This window comes from Dromiciops gliroides, chromosome 2 (assembly GCF_019393635.1).
Source record: "Dromiciops gliroides isolate mDroGli1 chromosome 2, mDroGli1.pri, whole genome shotgun sequence".
NCBI lineage: Eukaryota > Metazoa > Chordata > Mammalia > Microbiotheria > Microbiotheriidae > Dromiciops > Dromiciops gliroides.
Genome location: NC_057862.1, coordinates 510,174,018 through 510,193,887, shown reverse-complemented (window position 1 = coordinate 510,193,887; position 19,870 = coordinate 510,174,018). Strand labels below are relative to the sequence as shown.

The following is a 19,870-nucleotide window of genomic DNA, read 5'->3' as shown; positions in this document are numbered from 1 at the left end:
GAATGAATGTCTGTGTTTTATATGTCATGAAGTATCCCAGAAATCTGTCTTTGGCCTTGGTGTATGTGTGTGTGTGTGTGTGTGTGTGTGTGTGTGTGTGTGTGTGTGTGAATTTAATTATTGATGTAGATAAAGGTATTTATAGTATACTTATCAAATTTTCAGATGATATGAAACTGGGACAGATAGCTAATATGTTAGATGATAGAATCAGGATCCAGAAACTGCATGGAAGATTAAAACTATCAGCCAAATCTAATAACATAATCTTTAAAAGATATAAATGTAGTCATATGTTGAGATTTAGAAAAATCATCATTATTATTGACTGAAAAGAAAAAAAATAGTTAACATCAAGAGATGTAGGAGTTTTAATGGCCTGAAAGCTCAAGAATTTTATGTCAACAGTATAATTTAGAAGACCAAAATAAAAATGTTTATTCCATCCTAGGATGGACTGATTCAAACAAAGTGTCCAGAATGAGAAAGGCAATAATCCCATTTTATTCTGCAAGTTCAGATGAGATTCCACATTGGAAATACTATGTTCACTTCTAAGTGCCACATTTTGTAAAACAGATTGACAAGCTTGAACATACCCAGAGAAGGGGGACCAGGGCAATTAGAAGATCCAAAACAGTGCCGCACAATTATCAGATGAAGGAACCTATTCGAGACCTCACTGATTCCACTTTAGGAAGATGCTTCAGTGCCCCAGATATAAAGTGGCAGATTGGGAATGTAAGGGGATTTCCACCAGAATTTCACCCTGAATCATCTGGGTTTGAAGTCATAACCTGAGTTAAAGGATGTCATCCTAATGTCTTTCAAGCTATAAATCTACTTTTCCTTTTTCTTTCATCCCTTATTTGTAACCAAGCTTCCTTATAATAATAATATGGAGCTAGAGTTCAAGGTAGCAGCAGCAGATACACAGATTGTATATCACAGACAACTCATTTCTTTGTATTTGAAAATGTTTCCCTTTGAAGCAATGACTGGGGAGAAATCTTTGTTTCAAATATCTGATAAAAAGTTTTATAGCTAATATGTATAGACAGCTAATAGAAATCTATATTACAAGGGGACAGCTAGGTGGCACAGTGGATAAAGCACCAGCCCTGGATTCAGAAGGACCTGAGTTCAAATCTGGTCTCAGACACTTGACACTTACCAACTGTGTGACCCTGGGCAAGTCACTTACCTTTCATTGCCCTACAAAACAAACAAAAAACAAAACAAAACAAAAAAATCTATATTACCAAAAAACATTCCCCAGAAAGGGAATCAAAAGGCATGAATAAACAGTTCTCAAAAGAACTTCAAACTATTAAGACTAGTGAAAGAATGCTCCAAATCACTAATAAGAAAAATTAAATTCAAAACACCTCTGAGGTACACCTCACATACAGTAAATTGTTGATAACCCCCCAAAAATAAATAGTCAATATTGATGGTGAGGTAGAAAGACAAGCACACTATTGTACTATTCATGGAGCTGTGAATTGGTACAATCATTTAGTAAGTAATTTTGCATTAATATGAAAATTCAGTAACTGAAATAAATGATACATTTTACCCAGATACTCTAAAGGCTCCATATTCATCAAAATAGTTATAGCAGAACTTTCCATGGCAGCAAATAATTGGAAACTGATGCCAATTGATTAGTAAATGGCTAAATATACATGGTAAATTGATGTGACAGAAAATAACTATACTTTAAGAAACTATAAAAGTGAAAAATACAGAGAATCATGGAAAGAATTACATGAACTGATACAAAGTGAAGTAAGCTAAGCAGTCAAAAGAACAATATGTGGGGGCCAAATTTAATATAAGGAGAGTTAATTGAGTGGCTTGTTGTAATATTAGGGTCTGGGAAATGATGAGGGACCTCTAGGTCCAAAGCTCCCTCCCCTCCAAACTGCCTTTTTAGATATTTCTCCCAGGCCAATAAGAGAGGAGCCTAACAGCCTCTTTTCCACAAATGAATCAGGTTTTATAATGGGAATAAAGTAAACAGCAAGGGTGAAATTAATAAAAATCAAAGACAAGAGAATAGGGAAAAATAAAAATGGATAATTCCCCCTAACTCTAACCTAAATCTATACAATCCCCATACTTGCTTCTAGATCAGCTAATTCAAAAGAGCAGGGCTCATATGTTAACTCACCACCTGAGGTCCGTAGATTCAATGGGAAACAGCTTTGCAGTCAGAGCCCATAGGACAGACTGCCAAGAAAGAACCTCCTGCAGCTCACACCACTTGAAGGAGAGTGTGTTCCCCTCAGCAAGCTTTTACTCTCTCTCCCACAAAAGGGGAGGTCCTTCAAACTCAATTGGAGAGTGGTTTCTCCTCCTGACATCAGCAGCATACATCACTCAGGACAGGACAGGTGTGGCCCATCCCAATCAGTCTACCAAATTCCATTATTTTACTACAAATATGCAAAATAACTAAAACAATTTAAATGGGAAGAAAAACAACCACAAATCAATCCAACTTGAATGCTGTGAAATTATTCAGATAAAGCATGTTTCCAAAGAAAAGATATAAGAAAATGTGATGCACATACATACACACACACACACACACACACACACACACACACACACACACACATTTCTTTGCAAAGGTTGATACAATGAGTGGATAATTGCACATGTTGATTGGTTTTGCTGATTTTTTTTCCTCTTCTCTTTAAATTCTTTATTTTAAGGCATAACTGAGAAAGAATAAAGTGAGTATTGCAAGGTAAAGGTGAGGCAATGTAAAAATAAAACATTAACAAAATGTATTTTTAAAACAGTACATTCCCCTTTATATCTGATTCAATATCAGGAGGGTTTTAGGAATGGAGCTATCTCAAAGTGCTACTACATCACAATCAGACCCATAATTTATCCCCTTCTGGTGAGAAAAATGAAATACAACTTATTATATTAATAAACGATATAATCCCACATGTACTGCGCCAAGGTACACTAAAAAATTCAACTATTTGAAAGTCTGTCATGTAGAAAACAAACTAAACTTGTTCTTCTTGACAACAGAAAGTAGACTAGAAGCAACGTGTTATAAAGAGCAAAGTGGAAGATTTTGGCTTAATGTAGAAAAACTATTTTATAATTCCATTTGTCCAAAATAAAATGGGATACTTCAAAAGTTACTTGGTTCCCCCTCCCTTATAGGTAATTAAGTAAAAGCTGGATGGCCACTTGTTAACCATAATATATTGTGGATGGGATATGTCTTGGGTATGCAATAAACTTCAGGTCCTTTAATTTTAAAATTCTATGGGAGATAACAACCCAAACAGAATTGATATAAAATGGTTTTGAACCCCTACATTTAGGGGTAATGTACAATTTAGGGGTACTTTTAGGCCACTCAAGATTGGGGATTCTATCTTTTGGGTAAATGAATGGGCTGTTTTATACCCTAATAACTGGCAGCATGCAGTGTACCTTGCAACATTAAAGCAAGATTTTTATTCTAAGGCAGAATAAAACTGTTGAATAAAAAATAAATAAATAAATAATGGATCATGTTATTTATGTGGTCTACTAACCTCAAATTAAAGTAGAATAAGACTCAATTGTACAATTATCTGATGTAATTTGAACCCCAGACAGGTTGAGAAAGAAGTCAGTTGAGATTACTGACAAAGGAAATGTAGTGGTGTACTTCTTGCTGCATCTAGTAAGCTCCCTTTCTCTGAATTTTCTCATGCTAATCCAGAACAAATTTGATCCTTTAAGGACTCCTAGGTACATCTTTCTCCCTCCTCCACTAGTGATTTCAAACTTCAGTGGCATACCTTCTTGATAACTGTCTAGACAACCAATCAATAAATATCTGGTAAGCACTTTTATGTGTCAGGCATTATGCCAAGTATTGGATACAAAACAAGGGGAAAAATGGTCTCTTCCTTCAGGGGAGGTCATAATCTAATGAACAACCAATGAAAAGACTACTGGATGTGTTACATTAGAGAATGCAAAGAGAATTTATAAGATGATTCCCAGTATTAAATTCCAAGTTAAGGCAATAAAATAAGTAGCCTAGTAGAAGTAGTTTGTGATAATGGAAAAAGTAGTTCATTTGCAATAAGGAGTGCTAAAAATTGATCCTGGATCTGCCATTTTATCAATCTATAAATTAATCAATGAGAATCCATTACATATCTGCTGTGTGTCAGGAATTGTGCTTGGTTTTAGGAAAATAAATATAATGGGGGAAGAGAAATATTAAGGAAATATATGAGTAGATATAGTATCAATAAAATGTTAACTAAGAGACAGTTGAAGAGGGCAAGTTATGAGCAGTTAAAGGAATCAGGAGAGGCTTCACATAGAAGACAGTGATCAATTTGTGTCTTGAAGGAAGAGAGGGATCCCATGAGGCAGAGGTGAAAAGGGAATGCTTTCTAGGCATGGAATTCAGCCAGTGTAAAGGCATAGCTCTGAAAGATATGTCATGTGGAAGGAATACATACAGGTTCTTTTAGCTGGATCACAGAGAGGAGAAGGGAGTGAAATGTCCAATATAGCTAGAAAGATAAGTTGGGGCAAAGTTGAGAAGGACTCAAACAAGGGACTTTATATTTGACCCTAAGTCGCTTAAACTCTCTTGCCCTTGTTTCTCACACTATAAAATAGAAGTTACACTACTTAGCCTCTGAAGTTCCTTTCAGGTCTAAATCCTGAGATCCTATGAAGACATTTGCCACAGAATAGCCTGAAAGTAGTAATATTCTATCTGACTTGAAAACAGTCATTTAAACCTAAAGTTCAATTTACAAGCATTTAATATATCACACTTTCACCCCACACTTTTCAGCACACTATCCTTTAGAACTCAAAATTAGATAGGAACTTGTCTTATGCCCAAAGCCCTCTGCCCCAAGACAGAGAAATTTAAGAAACAATGAAAGGGAAAGTGATCTATGATTTGCAAAGAGAAGAATTAATATTTCAGTCCTCTCCTCCCTTAGTCCAGAGTCTTACACATCGATCGTCCCTGTCAAATGAGACTAGATTCAGTGGACAGCTTTCCCCCATTTCATCAAGGTAAGTAAGAAGTTAAGAAAAATGGAAGGTGGGGTAATGGTATTGAAACTAGAAGGGGGGTCCCATGACAGATCAAGAAGAAAAAATAAAAAGAGGCAAGCAAGAAACAAAGGATGCTGAAAAATTGCACAGTGATTGCTTATCTCCCTTGGTAGAGGGAATTTCTGGACCAGGGGGCTTCTTATATTGCTGAAATAAGATGTCTGCCCTATGACCTTCAAGAGGAAACATTCCCTAAACTTTTTTAATTCCAGTACTTTCCCTCTCAATTATTTCTTATTTATCCTGTAAAGAGCTTGCTTTGGATATATTTGTTTACATGTTACCTCCCACAGAAGATTGTAAGCTCTTGAGGGCAGAGACTGTCTTTTGCCTCTTTTTGTAACCCCAGTACTTAGCACAGTGCCTGGCACATTGTAGGTATTTAATAAATGTTTGCTGATTGAGTGATCAGTTAATTGATATATCTTTATCTAGAGATATAGTCCATACAGATGAACATAAAGAATCTATTCATAAATGTATTATGGATGATATATATATATACACACATATATATATACATATACATATATATATGTGTATATATATATATATATATATGTTGTATATGAGGGAACATGATATAGTAGATACAGAAACAGCTTTAAAGCAGGAAGATCTGGGTATACGTTCTCCCTTTGTTATATACTGGTCATAGGAGAAATCATTCAACCCTCCGTGCTCTGGGGAGTTCTTTAAAACTGTAAGTCACAGAAAAGGTGTCAGCCTGCATTAGTGGAGGACATTTCTTTTATCTAGGAGTTCTCTAGCCTACAGGTGCAGTTTCTAATGCCATCCTCATAAAACATTTATGCAAATATGTGCATTTTTATATATATATATATATGTATATGTATATGTATGTATATGTATATGTATATATAATGCATACATAGGTATATATCCACATACATATGCATTTATATAAAGATATGCACACACTCCCCAAACATAGGTGTACATAATATATAAAATGAATGAAAAAACATTACATCCTTACTATGTGCCAAACACTGTGTTAAGTACTTGTACTATAAATATAAAAGCCCAGCCAGCCCTCAAGGAACTGACATTAAAATATGGGAAGCCAACAACATATAGAAGAGTAGTGGTGAGGAAAGGGTGTTTTGGGGAAAGTTATAGAGATGGTGGGTGGAACCAGAGGGAAGCAGATTCACATACCCTATGCCTTAGCAGTAGCAGTATTGATTTGATTATGATTACAGAACTGGAATTGGGGCAGGGGGAGTGTTCTCAGTGGCAAGGTGGCTACAGAAAACATGACTTATGAATAAAGTGAAGCATAATTGGGGCAAAAAAGGCATATTGGGCCACATGAGGTACTCACCATTCCAAACAGTGAAGGAGGAGGGCAAGATTTCTGTGGTTAGAAAGAGGGAGGATGTATGTGGTTAGAGGGAGGGAAGGAAGGAGGGAGGGAGGAGTCAGACAGGGAGAGACAGAGAAAGAGAGAGACACACACAGAGACAGAGAAAGAACTTTTCAATAACATATATTCTAAAAAAAGTAATGATTCACTTGACTAACATGACATATCAACACATCCTTGAGTTATTTTTTATTCATATACATTTATTTTTTCCTATCTAGCTTATAAATTCTTTGAAGGCAGTGATTGTCTTTTGTTGTCCTTAATGACTAGTGTGGTGCTTTAGACACTAAAAAAGTGAGATAATGGGAAAATGCTCTGGTTTCTACTGCTTATTACCAATATGACCTTATGTAAATCACTCCATATCTCTTAACCTCAATTTAGTCATCTGTAAAAATAAAATCTAGATAAACTCTAAGGTCTCTCTTTTTTCAGTCATTTTTAGTTGTGGCTGACTCTCTGTGACCCCATTTGGGGTTTTCTTGGCAAAGATACTATAATGGTTTGCCATTTCCTTCTCTAGCTCACATTACAGATAAGGAATTGAGGCAAACAGGGTTAAGTGACTTGCCAAGGGTCACACAGCAAGTAAGTATCTGAGGCCAGATCTGAACTTACAGAGATGAGTATTCCTGATTTCAAGCCTGGCACTCTCTCTACTGTGCCACCTAGCTGCCCCAGCAGCTTTAAAACTAAAGCCCAAATCTTGAAAAGAAAACATGAATTCTAAAGTAGTCATTCCAATTCAGCAAACATCTGAGAACCTATAACTATGTGCTTAGCAGTTATGGATTAGTGGAGGGGAGAGAAGAGTAAGGTGGACATTGCAGAAGTATAAGAGATATTTCTTGGGCAGCTAGGTGGCGCAGTGGATAGAGCACTGGCCCTGGATTCAGGAGTACCTGAGTTCAAATCCGACCTCAGACACTTAACACTTATTAGCTGTATGACCCTGGGCAAGTCACTTAACCCCAATTGCCTCACTAAAAAAACAAAAAAACAAAAAACAAAAAAAAAAGAGATATTTCTTGACCTCAGGGAATTTATCTTATAGGGAAGAAAATTTGTGAGCATGTAAAAGAGCTACTAATAATTGACATTTATATAGTTCTTCTTTGTTATTAAATCTTTAAATGCATGTCATCTAATAGCCACAACAACCCTGTAAGGTGGTGGTCCTAGAGTTATTATCCTTGTTTTACTAAGACTCTGAGAGGTAAAGTGACTTGTTGCTAAATCACACAAATGGGAAATGATAGAGATTGGACCAAAGCCAGAATTAGCAATGTGCACAACACTACCATCACCAGGCCCAGTACAAGGCATACACATATAAAAATAAAACAAAAATATGATGAAAGCACAAACTGTTGCCTCAATTCCCCTGAAAGAAGAGCATTACAGAGGCCCAAGCAAACCAATGCTACTTAAGGGAGGCTACAGCATAGTGAGAGGAATAACAATGTTTATACAGCCATTACTATATGCCAGGCACTGAAAATGATACCAGCATTCAACATATTCTTATTTTAAATAACTATTCTTGTTATCTAGATACTATGGTTAATTTTTTCTAAGTTACTGAAAGACAGAAAATACTGGCATCACTCCCCCACCCCAAAACCCCCACAAGTTTCAATGATTTCCAGAAAGTCATGGCTGCCCTGTCCTACTTGGAGTTGTAGCTTGTACTCAAATCCAAGTCTTCTTACTAAGCACTCTCTCCACAAATACAGAGAGGCAATTTTCCCATCCACATTCCATCTCACAATTAGAGTCAGAAAGATGTAAGTTCAAGCCCTACTTCTGAAACATACTAACTGTGTGACAGTCTTCAAACAACTCGAAGAGAAGATGCCAAACTTTTTTAACTGGGGGGAGTTCTGTACACTGAACAAAACACAGCTGATAGACAGACAGACATGGAGATACAGAGAAAGACAGAAAAAGAGACAGAGGCAGAGAAAGAGAGAAAAGATAAAGATAACTGTGATAACTATAATTTCATCACTGTGGGGAAATGCTGGTGGAGAAACTTCTATAGATTCCAATCAATATAACCTATAATCTTAAAGGAGTTTCTTCTGTCATTGAAAAATTCATTCATTTGCCCATGATCCCACAGTTAATACATAGCAGGGATAAAATTCAAATTCAGGGTATGTTTTTTGTGAGTTTTTTTTCATTTGTTTCCTTGTTGTTATTGTTTTTGTTTTTAATTTTGTCATAGTTGTCTCAATGCCTTTAATTTGAGAGATAGATTATGGACACAGATTATTACAATAGCGGTCATAAAAACTATGACATTTTAAAAGTTCAAGAGACATAATTTCTGGGTAATTGAATTATTTTATCAATAAGGTTAGCATGTTATTAATAAGAGATGTCGGAGATACTCTAAAATGCCAAAGACACCTCATCGCAGTGGGCTTATAGTTTATATGCCCTTTGAAGACTAGGTATTCCTGCAGGTGGCAATCAAATTTGATTGCTTAACAGTTAACAAGAAAATGAACATTACAATGAGAAGGAGGCATATTATACTGAGGTCTTGAGGTAAGTGACCCAGATCATCCAAATGGTGTCTGACAAAAAGGTGAATCCACATTTTCCCAAACCTATCTGAGTCAACACAATGAGCAGGAATACACCCATAAACCTAAACTTAGAATTTCTTTTATATTTGATTAGATCTTTAGCCTGGGTAAGTCTTTGAGAAGGATACCCCATACTGGTTGATTTCTGGGTGAGGAAGTAGCAAAGAGGAAGACCTTGGTCTCAATACAATAATTAGTTATGAATAGAAGAGAGAAACAAACAGTTCTCTTAGAAACTTGGTACCAATACAATTTGCAAATTCTATTTGATATTCCAGGCTCTATTACTTCTTTATCCATTAGTAGGGCAGGAAGAGAGTTTTTATTCTGATGTTTTATTCCTATTGCTTCTTCTATTAGCCCTACTTCCACATGTAATGATAATTCATCACTGTGATTTTCAAGTGAATACTTTGTGTCCTATGAAATAACAGAAATGAAATGGCCCTTAAAGGTCATTGATTTCAACTACCTCAGATAAGGAAACTGAGACCTAGAAAATTGAAAAGACTTGCTATAGGATGAGGGAAGTCAAGATTAATAAGTGTTACTTCAGAGACTCAAACCCAGGCTTTGTGACTGAGTATCCAATATTCTTTTCATTTTAGTATATTGGTACCACTTCTTCCTCTTCATAGATAATTTCTATTCCTTGGGATAAAAGAAGACAGCAGTTTCTTTCCATTTGATCCTAAGACTCTTCAGAAAAAAATAGTTCATATAAATGGTTAAATACATGGTTCAGTTTGGGGAAGTTAAAAAAATTGTTACTCATGTCTTCATTACTTCTTGGTGATATTCAAGAGCTGGAAACCTATTCAATTTTTAAATGAGGAAAACAAAATTATGGTGTAGTCCTAACCTTGTATCTCAGTCTAACCTTGTTTTCTAATCAGGAATAAAAGGGAAATTACCTGAAATTTGTTTAATATGTTCATTATCAGGTTAGCATAATTAAATCATCTTTTCTATCCAGCAGCAAAATTTGATGGAATTGTCAGTCTAAATTATTAATCACTCCATGGATTTGTTTCAATTGTAAACAGTTTATGCTTCATTTATAAGAATTTTCCCTAGGTAAATACATAAAAATCTCACTGGACTGTTTGGCAAAGGCAATGTATTACAATAGACAGAGTGCTGGCTTTGGACTCAAAGGAACTGAGTTCAAATGAAAGAGCATCTCTAAGTTAACTACTCATGTGACCATGGTTAAGTCACTTGACCTCTGTTAACCTCATTTTCTAGATCTGTAAAATGATCATGTTGGACTAGATGGCATGAAAGTATCCTTCAACCTTTAAATCTATATACTTTAAGAAGGTATCAGTATTGTGGGCTCGGCTTTCGCACCGCTCACACCCCTGGCCGCTAGCCATGTCACCGCATCCACCTCTAACTCTCCGGTGAAGCGCCCCAATAGAGGCGGCGCTCAAGCAGCTGCGGCGCTTCACCGTGGTGGCAGACACCGGCGACTTCTGCACCAACGATGAATATAAGTGTCAGGAAGCCACCACCAATCCCTCACTGATCCTGACTGTTGCCCAGATGCCAGCCTACCAGTACCTGGTAGAAGATGCCATTGCATATGGAAAAAATCTCGGGAGGTGGGGGCGGGGGGGGGGGGCGCGGGCGGTGTCCCAGGAAAAGCAGATCCAGAATGCCAGTGACAAGCTGTTTCTGTTGTTTGGGGCTGAGATTCTGAAGAAGATTCCTGGCCGGGTGTCCACAGAAGTTGACGCCAGGCTGTCCTTTGACAAGAAAGAAATAGTCCAAAGGGCCCTTTGCCTCATTGACCTCTACAAAGAGGCCGGCATCAGCAAAGAGGGAGTTCTCATCAAGCTGTCCTCTACCTGGGAAGGAATTCAGGCCGGAAAGATCCAGGAGGAGCAGCATGGTGTCCCCTGCAACATGACCCTGCTGTTCTCCTTTGCTCAGGCCGTGGCCTGTGCCGAGGCTGGCGTGACCCTCATCTCCCCATTTGTAGGTCGCATTTTAGACTGGCATGTGGCAAACACAGACAAGAAGTCCTATGAGCCCCACAGGCATAAAGAGCGCCCCAAAATCTACAACTACTACAAGCAGTTTGGTTACAAAACAATTGTGATGGAGGCGTCCTTCCGCAACTAGAGGAGATCAAGGCCCTGACCAGCTGTGACTATCTCACCATCTTTCCCAACATCCTGGGGGAGGTGCTCAAAGAGAACGCCAAGCTCAGTCCTGTGCTCAGCATCCAAGAAGACCAGGCCAGCAGCCTGTAGAAGGTCCACCTGGATGAGAGGACCAGATGGCGTTGGAGAAGCTGTCCCAACGGGATCCGGCAAGTTTGTTGCTGATACCTTGAAGCAAGAGAGGACGCTGCAGGAAAGGATGTCCAGTACTGAAAACGGGAACTAAGGGCTGTGTGGCCAGACAGGGCCAAATGGGGTGGGGAGGCGGGCGTCTGGGCTGAGCTGGCAGAGGGGCCCGCGTCCACACGGATGGTCACAGCTGCCTGCAATGAGCCTTGACTAGAGTTTTGGGATTTTTATGTCAGACTTTGCCTGATGCATTAAAATCATGATTCACCTCAAAAATAAATAAATAAAGTATCAAAGGCTTTGCTCATACCTGGGGCTCCAGGCTTCCTTAGCACCTTCAAGAACTTAGAGCAAAGCTTCTTAAATTAAGCTTTGCAACCCCGTATGGGATAGTGTTAACTGAACGTGGGGGTCATGGGAAAACTGGCAACAGTAAAAGGTTATGTATACCTATCATATACATATATACCCTGGGACATGTAAAACTTTCTCTGGCAAAAAGAGGTCGCGATTGGAAAAAGTTTAAGAAACCCTGACCTAGAAGAGACAGTACAGCTCATGGAAGGAAAAAACCTACATGCTAAACACCAGCCTTGCAGACATGAGGACACCACCTACCTGTACAACTTCATCTATAACCACTGTCGTATAATTACACCAGTCTGCAAGCACCACTTTATCCAGGACACATCTCTTTGAGTGTTCTCCCAGCCTTGGACCCTGGATCCAACAGGTGGAATCAAGCTGAGATCCTATGAAGGAGCAATGTAACCAGTGGTGTGTGGACTAAAAAATCCTATAAATACAAAGAGAACTGGCACAAAGGCTTTAATTGGACTTTAGGGATTAACAAGTGCATGGTTAATGCTTTCTGCCATCCTTTCACGTTTTACTTCCCAACACTAACCTGCCCATGTAAGAATTTTTGGTGCCACTCATACAAGGCAAGCTTTTTTGATGAGGACAATGGCAAACGGTATCCAGGTCGGGGTTGACTCAGCTGAGGGAAACTCTAACAAAGCTGTGGCTAAATAGTAAACAGTTATCCCTTCTACACTGCAACTTTTCCCATCACAATTTTGATATATCACAGGTCAGCAAAAGAAATTAAATGGGAATCTCACAGTTCAAGATAGGTTCATTTAGAGGTTCATTTGCACAACAAGCTGAAGATCAGGAAGAAACCTTGGGAGTCTCAGGAAGAGGAGAGTTTGGGGTTTGTGTGTGGGTTCTTTTTTTTGGGGGGGGGTTATAATTCAATCAGAAGTCAGAATAAAGTGTTGGGTCATTCCTAGGCAATTAATTTACCTGGAAACAAAACTAGATGGAGTTTAGCTAGTTCTCAGTCAATTGTGTTTGTCTATGTGATATTTAAAATCTAATGTGGGTCCTAACCTGCCTCCCCCCCCAGTTTTGGGGGCAAAACTGACTAAAATTACTGATAAATTCAGCAAGAGTTTAGGCTTTTAAGGATTTATTAAAGTATACTAGAAGTTAATGAAGAGAGAGAAGTTGAGAAAGCCACCTTTATTTAGCTATGCACACTTCTATAGAGAATATGTGGAGTAGATCTTTCTATTCTGTTCTGCCCCTGCCACCACCATGCCAAAATCCCAGACTTAAAGAGTCCCTCACTTTTTCTCCATCTCCCACCACACATTGGTTCCTGAACTAAAAGAGAGACAGATCTAGCGAGCCAGCCTCTGCTTCCTACTTCCTGTCTCCTTCCCCAAAAGGGGAGGTCCTTCAAGCTGATTAGTTGAGAGCGGTCTCCTGTTGATGGCATAGTCCACAGCCTCTGAGAACAACACCCTACTCAGGGTCAGCCACATGTGGTCTCGATTTAATCATTCTTAAGTAGGTTCTCAGTCTCACCCAATTCAATCAATTCCAAATCAATCTTCAGGTGGGGCTCCTGGGCATCAGCCAAATCCCATTATTTTATCACATCTATATATCATGTATATCCATATCCATATCCACACGTATACCTACACATACATATATGTATATATGTATATATACATGCACACATGTATCTTTATAATAATGTATATATGTACAATTATATATTGTGTATTATATATTTTATATATACATATATAGTTGTATGATATTAACATATTTTATCTTTTAATGCCACAAATAAACATAATTTCTTCTCTCTGGCACAAAGAGAGGGCTAAACAATTTTATGTGGATTTTCCAGATCACAGGAGTGCCATGCCCCTAACACCTTTGATATGGAAGGGTATCCACCTATACTTTTGGCTCTGCCATTTTCAATGGGACTCAAGTTTCCCTTTTCTTGACTTTGATGCTTGCTGTTGTCAGCCTGAGACCCTTTGACCCTAGCTTCCACAGGCTGTCTCTCCTAAGACCTTGACTTCCCAATTTGGATTCTCCCACTTAAACCACCCACTTCAGCCTGATCTGACTTCTTGGAAACCCACAGACCCCCACACTTGGGATTTCATTGATTCTACTCCACTACTAAGGGGTACAGGGAGTGCCTTCCTTTCTCCCCAACCTTAAGTTGCCCCAACTCTAGTCTTTCTTCTGCCTCCTCTCTCCACAGAGCAGATCTACCACCACCACCACAACACTACCCTAGCCTTTTTTAAGGGGAAATTAGATATGATTTCTACCCTTTCTAAAGAGTCTCCTCAATCCTTTCATGTAGGGATTTTTTCATTGATTATACCTCAATGCCCTTCAAATTACCTTATATTTATTTTGTATGTATTCTGTGTGTTTATACTAGATATTGTTTCTATATGTATATCTTATATGGTAAGTTTATATAAAGGGATACCTTGTTCTATTGTGCTTCATGTATATTACATTTTTTACTAATTGAAGGTTTGCTGGCCACCACATATAAAGCCAGTCTCACCATGAGCTTACATTGTTTCTGTGTCACAGTTTGGTAATTATTTTTTTTTGCAAGGCAATGAGGGGTTAAGTGACTTGCCCAGGGTCACACAGCTAGTAAGTATCAAGTGTCTGAGGCCAGATTTGAACTCAGGTACTTCTGAATTCAGGGTCGGTGCTTTATCCACTTCGCCACCTAGCTGCCCCCCACATTTTGCCAATTCTTACAATATTTCAAACATTTTCATTATTATTCTGTTATGGTGATCTGCAATCAATGATCTTTGATATTATTATTTGTTATTCTTTTGCGATGGCACAAACCACAGCAATACAAGTCAATGAACCTAATTGAAATATGATACATATGTTCTGACTGCTCTACCAACCAGCCATTCCCCTGTGCCTCTCCTCCTTGTGCCTCCCTATTCCCTGAGACATGATATTGAAATTAGGCCAATTAATAACCCTACAATGACATCTAGGTGTCTGAGTGATAGGAAGAGTCAATCAGATGCAATGAAATTCATTGTGTCTTATTTTAAGAAATTACCACAACTTCCCCAACCTTTAGCAATCACCACCCTGATCAATGAATAGTCATCAATATCGAGGCAAGACCCTCCCCCCCACAAAAAGATTGCTACTCACTAGAGGTTCAAATGATGGTTAGCATTTTTTTTAGCAATAAAGTATTTTTAATTAAGGTATGCATATTGTTTTTAGACATAAGACCATTACACACTTAACAGACTACAATTTAATGTAAGCATACTTTTATATGCACTAGGAAACCAAAAAATTCATATGACTCATTTTATTACAATACTCGCTTTATTGCAGTGGTCTAGAACTGAACCTGCATTATCTCCAAGGCACACCTCTATAATTATATGTCAATATTTTACCACAGAATATGACCTCTTTGAGGGAAAGAAAGGATCCTTTTAAAAAAAAAATCTCTAACATCTAACTATTGACTCAACCAGGTGGTAGGTATAGCTACTGAATGAATACTCTTAGGTCCTTAATAAATATTTTTGCTTGATTAAAAGTATTTGACTAATTGTTGATTTCTATAATGTTGCCAATAGATTTTGAACTCACAATTGAAAAGCATCAGAAATGGTTACATTCGTTGAAAATGTTCATTAAAGTTGAAATATAATGATAGCTATTATAAATCCCACCATTATTTTTAACAGCATTGAGATATTTTATAACCAATTATTTTATAGGATTGCTATACTTATAGCTAGAAATTACCTTAGAGTTTACACAGTCAGTCAACAAGCACTTATTAAGTGCTTGTTGGCAACTGGTAGAGATTCCTGAGCATCTTTCCAAGACCAGTCCCAAATGGTCTATTATGTTATGTTACCTATTATGGTAAGTCATAGGGGAAAAACACAACTGAAATGAAACCACTTCCTGTCCTCAAGGAGCTTACATTTCAGTCAGAGCTACTGAGTGAGGAAAGCAGAACACCAAAACATCACATTAATTATTACCATATGGTTAAGGGCAACAATAACATTATTAAATTCATATTATCTACATGACAGAGAAGGTTAAAAATGGTCAGAAAATGAATGCCCTACTTCAAATTGTATGTCAGAGTAGTGGTTGTAGTTGTTTTCAGTTTATCTGCTTTTATTTTTTAAAATTTTCTTATCTTATATTCTTGTTCATATGTTTGAACACATTTTTCAAAAGAGGTCAAAATAAAATTTGTAGTTAAAAAAAAAAGCAGAGTATGTTGCAATGTAGGCTGCAGAGACTCATCAAAGAGTTTCCTTTGAATTGATGTCTCCTATACTCGGGATCATAGGTCTGGTTGAGGATCAGAGCCAAAGCCCAGGGCTAAGTTCACTCATTCAACTAATAGAATCCCAGGCAAAGGAATGCCAAAGACCACCTAGTCCACTCCTTTCATTTTACAGGGGGAAAAATAGGTTCATGACATTAAAATGACATATCTGGCTCATAAAAGTATTAAGCATTTGAGAAAAGATTTGAACCCCAGATCCTCTCATTCTGCAACAGTACTCCTTCAATGGTTACTACATTCCTTCACTCCTATTGCATTGTACCTATTAACATTATTAAGAACCCATACTTTGAATTGAACTATGTTAGACATACTTACAAATATATATAACAAACAGTTCCTGTCATCAGACATCTGAGTATCTCAGGAAAAATACTGATAAATATAATACAAATTAGAATAAGATATGTGAACTAAGTTCAGATAGAGCAAAAATGATTTGTAGCTAGAAGAATCAGGAAAGGCTTCATGAAAGCAGTGGCAATTGTTCTGAGCCTTAAAAAATAGGTAGGGGATGGAGGAAGAGGGAAAACAGAATTACAGGAATAAACAGCCAGGAGCAATGACCCCCAGATATCAGAACCAGGATCAATTGGTTAAAGCTAAAAAGAGGCAAATTTACTAAAAAAAAAAAAGAATAAATCTCTTTGGGGCAGCTAGGTGGTGCAGTGGATAGACCACCGGCCCTGGAGTCAGGAGTACCTGAGTTCAAATCCGGCCTCAGACACTTAACATTTACTAGCTGTGTGACCCTGGGCAAGTCACTTAACCCCAATTGCCTCACTAAAAAAAAAAAAGAATAAAAAGAGGCAAATTGAGTCTAAATGTGAATAAAAATATCTTAACAATTAGTGTTCCAAACCTATCGACTTGCTTCTAGAGGTGATGGATTCTCCTCTCATTTGAGTAGGGAATTCACCTATGTATGGGTTGGACTAGATGGTCACTAAGATTTCTTTTAACTCTCCCATTCTGTGATTCCATTAAAAGAGTGAGTAAAGTTACATATTTAGGGAGGAAATTAAATACTAGTTTTGTTCATATAATTTTATTATGATTAATGATGACGATAACATACTTATTTGTTGTTTTCCATATGTTTTACAAAATGTATATTAGGAGCTCGAATGATAAATGCCAACTATGGTATTAGTCAATTCCAAAAGTAATTCATTCTCTGCAAAGCTATTATTTCTCAACAGAAAAATTATTCTTCAGCTCCAACATATATCACAGTACTCCATTTTGTTAATGTTTTGACCATGTACTACTAATGTCATTTCCATTTTAAAGATGAGAAGACTGAAGTTCCAAGAGACCTTATCTGAAAGTTATCGCTAGGCAACCTAGTTCCCACTGGCTTCCTTAGGTGAGGTCAGTACAATAAACTCAGTTAGGGAACAACTATGTTCCTGGCACCAAGTTAGTTAGTGCACTAAGGGCTGGCTATACAAATACAAGCAGAAAGAAAAGTTGTCCTTCTTGTCAAGGAGCTTAGATTCTAAAGTGGGAAGATAACACATGAAATGGAGCTGCAAGTGTGGGAGGGACAGATTAACATGGGTAAGGAGGATGATAGATAAAGTCCTGTGGAGATCAGTCAGTAGTACAGCCTTGAGAAGCATCAGGAGTTAGTTTTTACCTACTCTGAGGAAAAAACAAAAAGAGAGAGCTTCCTTGAAAAAGATGACAATAATGCTACTTGTTTCCATCACTATATTTACATTTAACATTATTTTAAGAACATACCAAATTTATTATTGAGCTAGCTTCTGGAATTTAATTTATACTTTATTCATTTATTTGGAAGAAAACTACAATGAATAATGTTTTTCTTATGATCTATTTCTTAATTTTAAAACATTGGATTCATTTATATAGTTATGGAACCAGTTTTAATATTTGAATATCTAATCTCACTGGTGGGAGTAACTCCCACCACTTCCACAAATTACAACTTCTTTGTGACCTATAGTCAGTCTTACGACAGACTATAGTCAAAAATGCTATTGATCCAACTCAAATTGAGAAATCATAAGCAGAAATCAATTTAGGCATTGTAGATGCAATGGAGGAATTTTAGAAACAACTGGTTGCTATAATAACACTCAAACTGGTATCTGGAAGACCTGAGTTTGAATTATGCCTCAAATATTTATAAGCTATATGACTGTGGAAAAAAACCATAAAACCTCTTGTGGTCTCAATTTCCATGAGGATCAAGTGAAATACTATATAAAAATTGCTCTACAGATCTTAAAGCGTTGTTCAAATATTGGTTATCATCATCATGATCATAGCTGCTTCTAAACTAAAGCCCATGCTTAAGTATACAGTGATTCTGGAGACTTTTTTTCATTTGTTTTTTGCTTTGTTTTGTTCATTCTCATCCATGAAGCAGTATATTTCACTTTACATAGACTACGTGAGTGAGTTTCCCCCACCAAATCACAATACATCTATGTACTACAGACAAATATACAAGTAGTTTAAATGATGGACTCTTGATCATCTATCTAAAGACTGCCAGGGAACTGATTTTAACATAGATATTCTTAACTCCAGGCTCACTACCTCTTATCTAAATGATGCATTTAGAGCTGCAAGGAACCAACTAAGCCATTTAGTCTAACCCTCTTAATGTAGGAAGCACAGTGGATAGAACACTGGGCTTGGAATCACGAAGAATCATCATCCTGAGTTCAAATCTGGCTTCAGACACTTATTAACTGGGCGAATCACTTAAACCTGTTTGCCTGGGTTCCTCATCTATAAAATGAGCTGGAGAAGGAAATAGTAAAGCATTCTAGTATCTCTGCCAAGACAATCCCAAATGGGGTCACAAAGAGTAGGACACGACTGAAACAATTGAACAACAACCTCTGGCTCCAAATCCAATCTTCTTTCCACTCAACCAAGCTGCTTCTATATAGTACATATGTTCATGAAAAGTTGTGTACGACATCTTTTTTTTTTGATCCATCATGTCATACTGTAAGTAATACCCTCTCACATTTGTATAGTGCTTTGTACTCATGAGGCCACTGTGAGGTAATTGGAGGAACACTGAATTTGTAGGCAAACCATCTTGTCCTGATTCCCTCTTCTGTCTCCTAATTAGCTGAATGACCCTGGACCATTCAGTGAACCTCTCTGAGCCTGTGACTCTTCATCTGCCCCCAATGAGTAGTTCTAGGGAAAGGAATTTACAGTAAACTAAGTGGTGCAGACCTAAAGAGGCCATAAGGAGAAGACAAGTTGTGACAAGGTAGGGAAAAAGGAAAGATAAAGCTAAAGGGTGTACTTGGAGCAGGAATGAACTAAACAAGAGATTAAATTTGGATTTACCGACCCTAATAAAGAAGAAAGTAAGCTCATTAATAGAGAGTTATTAAAGTCACTATCTCCAGATGCAAGGATCTTCACTAAAAAAATTGGAAGATCAGGATGCATATGCATACAGATTAAATGGGGATGTTATGGCCACAATGGAAACTTTTCTGGAAGATAATAATAAAAAAAGAACACATTCATATTAAGGGATATAAATTGTTCTTGTTAGGACAAAGCATTGCAAAAATCCCCAGGTATTTGAGAAAGAGGGCATTTCAGGAGTGAGCTATGTCTAAATGACCTTGATCATTCTTCCCTGGAGGCTCTCCTGAGCTGGGAAGATCCTAGAAGAATCAGAGCAAAGCACAGCAGTGGGGAAGGAATATAGGGTTATGCCCAGTGAACTGAAACTTGTCTTTTCAGC

At 37.5% G+C, this 19,870-nt stretch overlaps 1 pseudogene; it reads left to right on the top strand.

Moving 5' to 3' along the window:
- The first annotated feature begins 10,641 nt into the window (after positions 1 to 10,641).
- LOC122744308 lies at positions 10,642 to 11,505 on the top strand (annotated as a pseudogene).
- Positions 11,506 to 19,870: the final 8,365 nt, after the last annotated feature.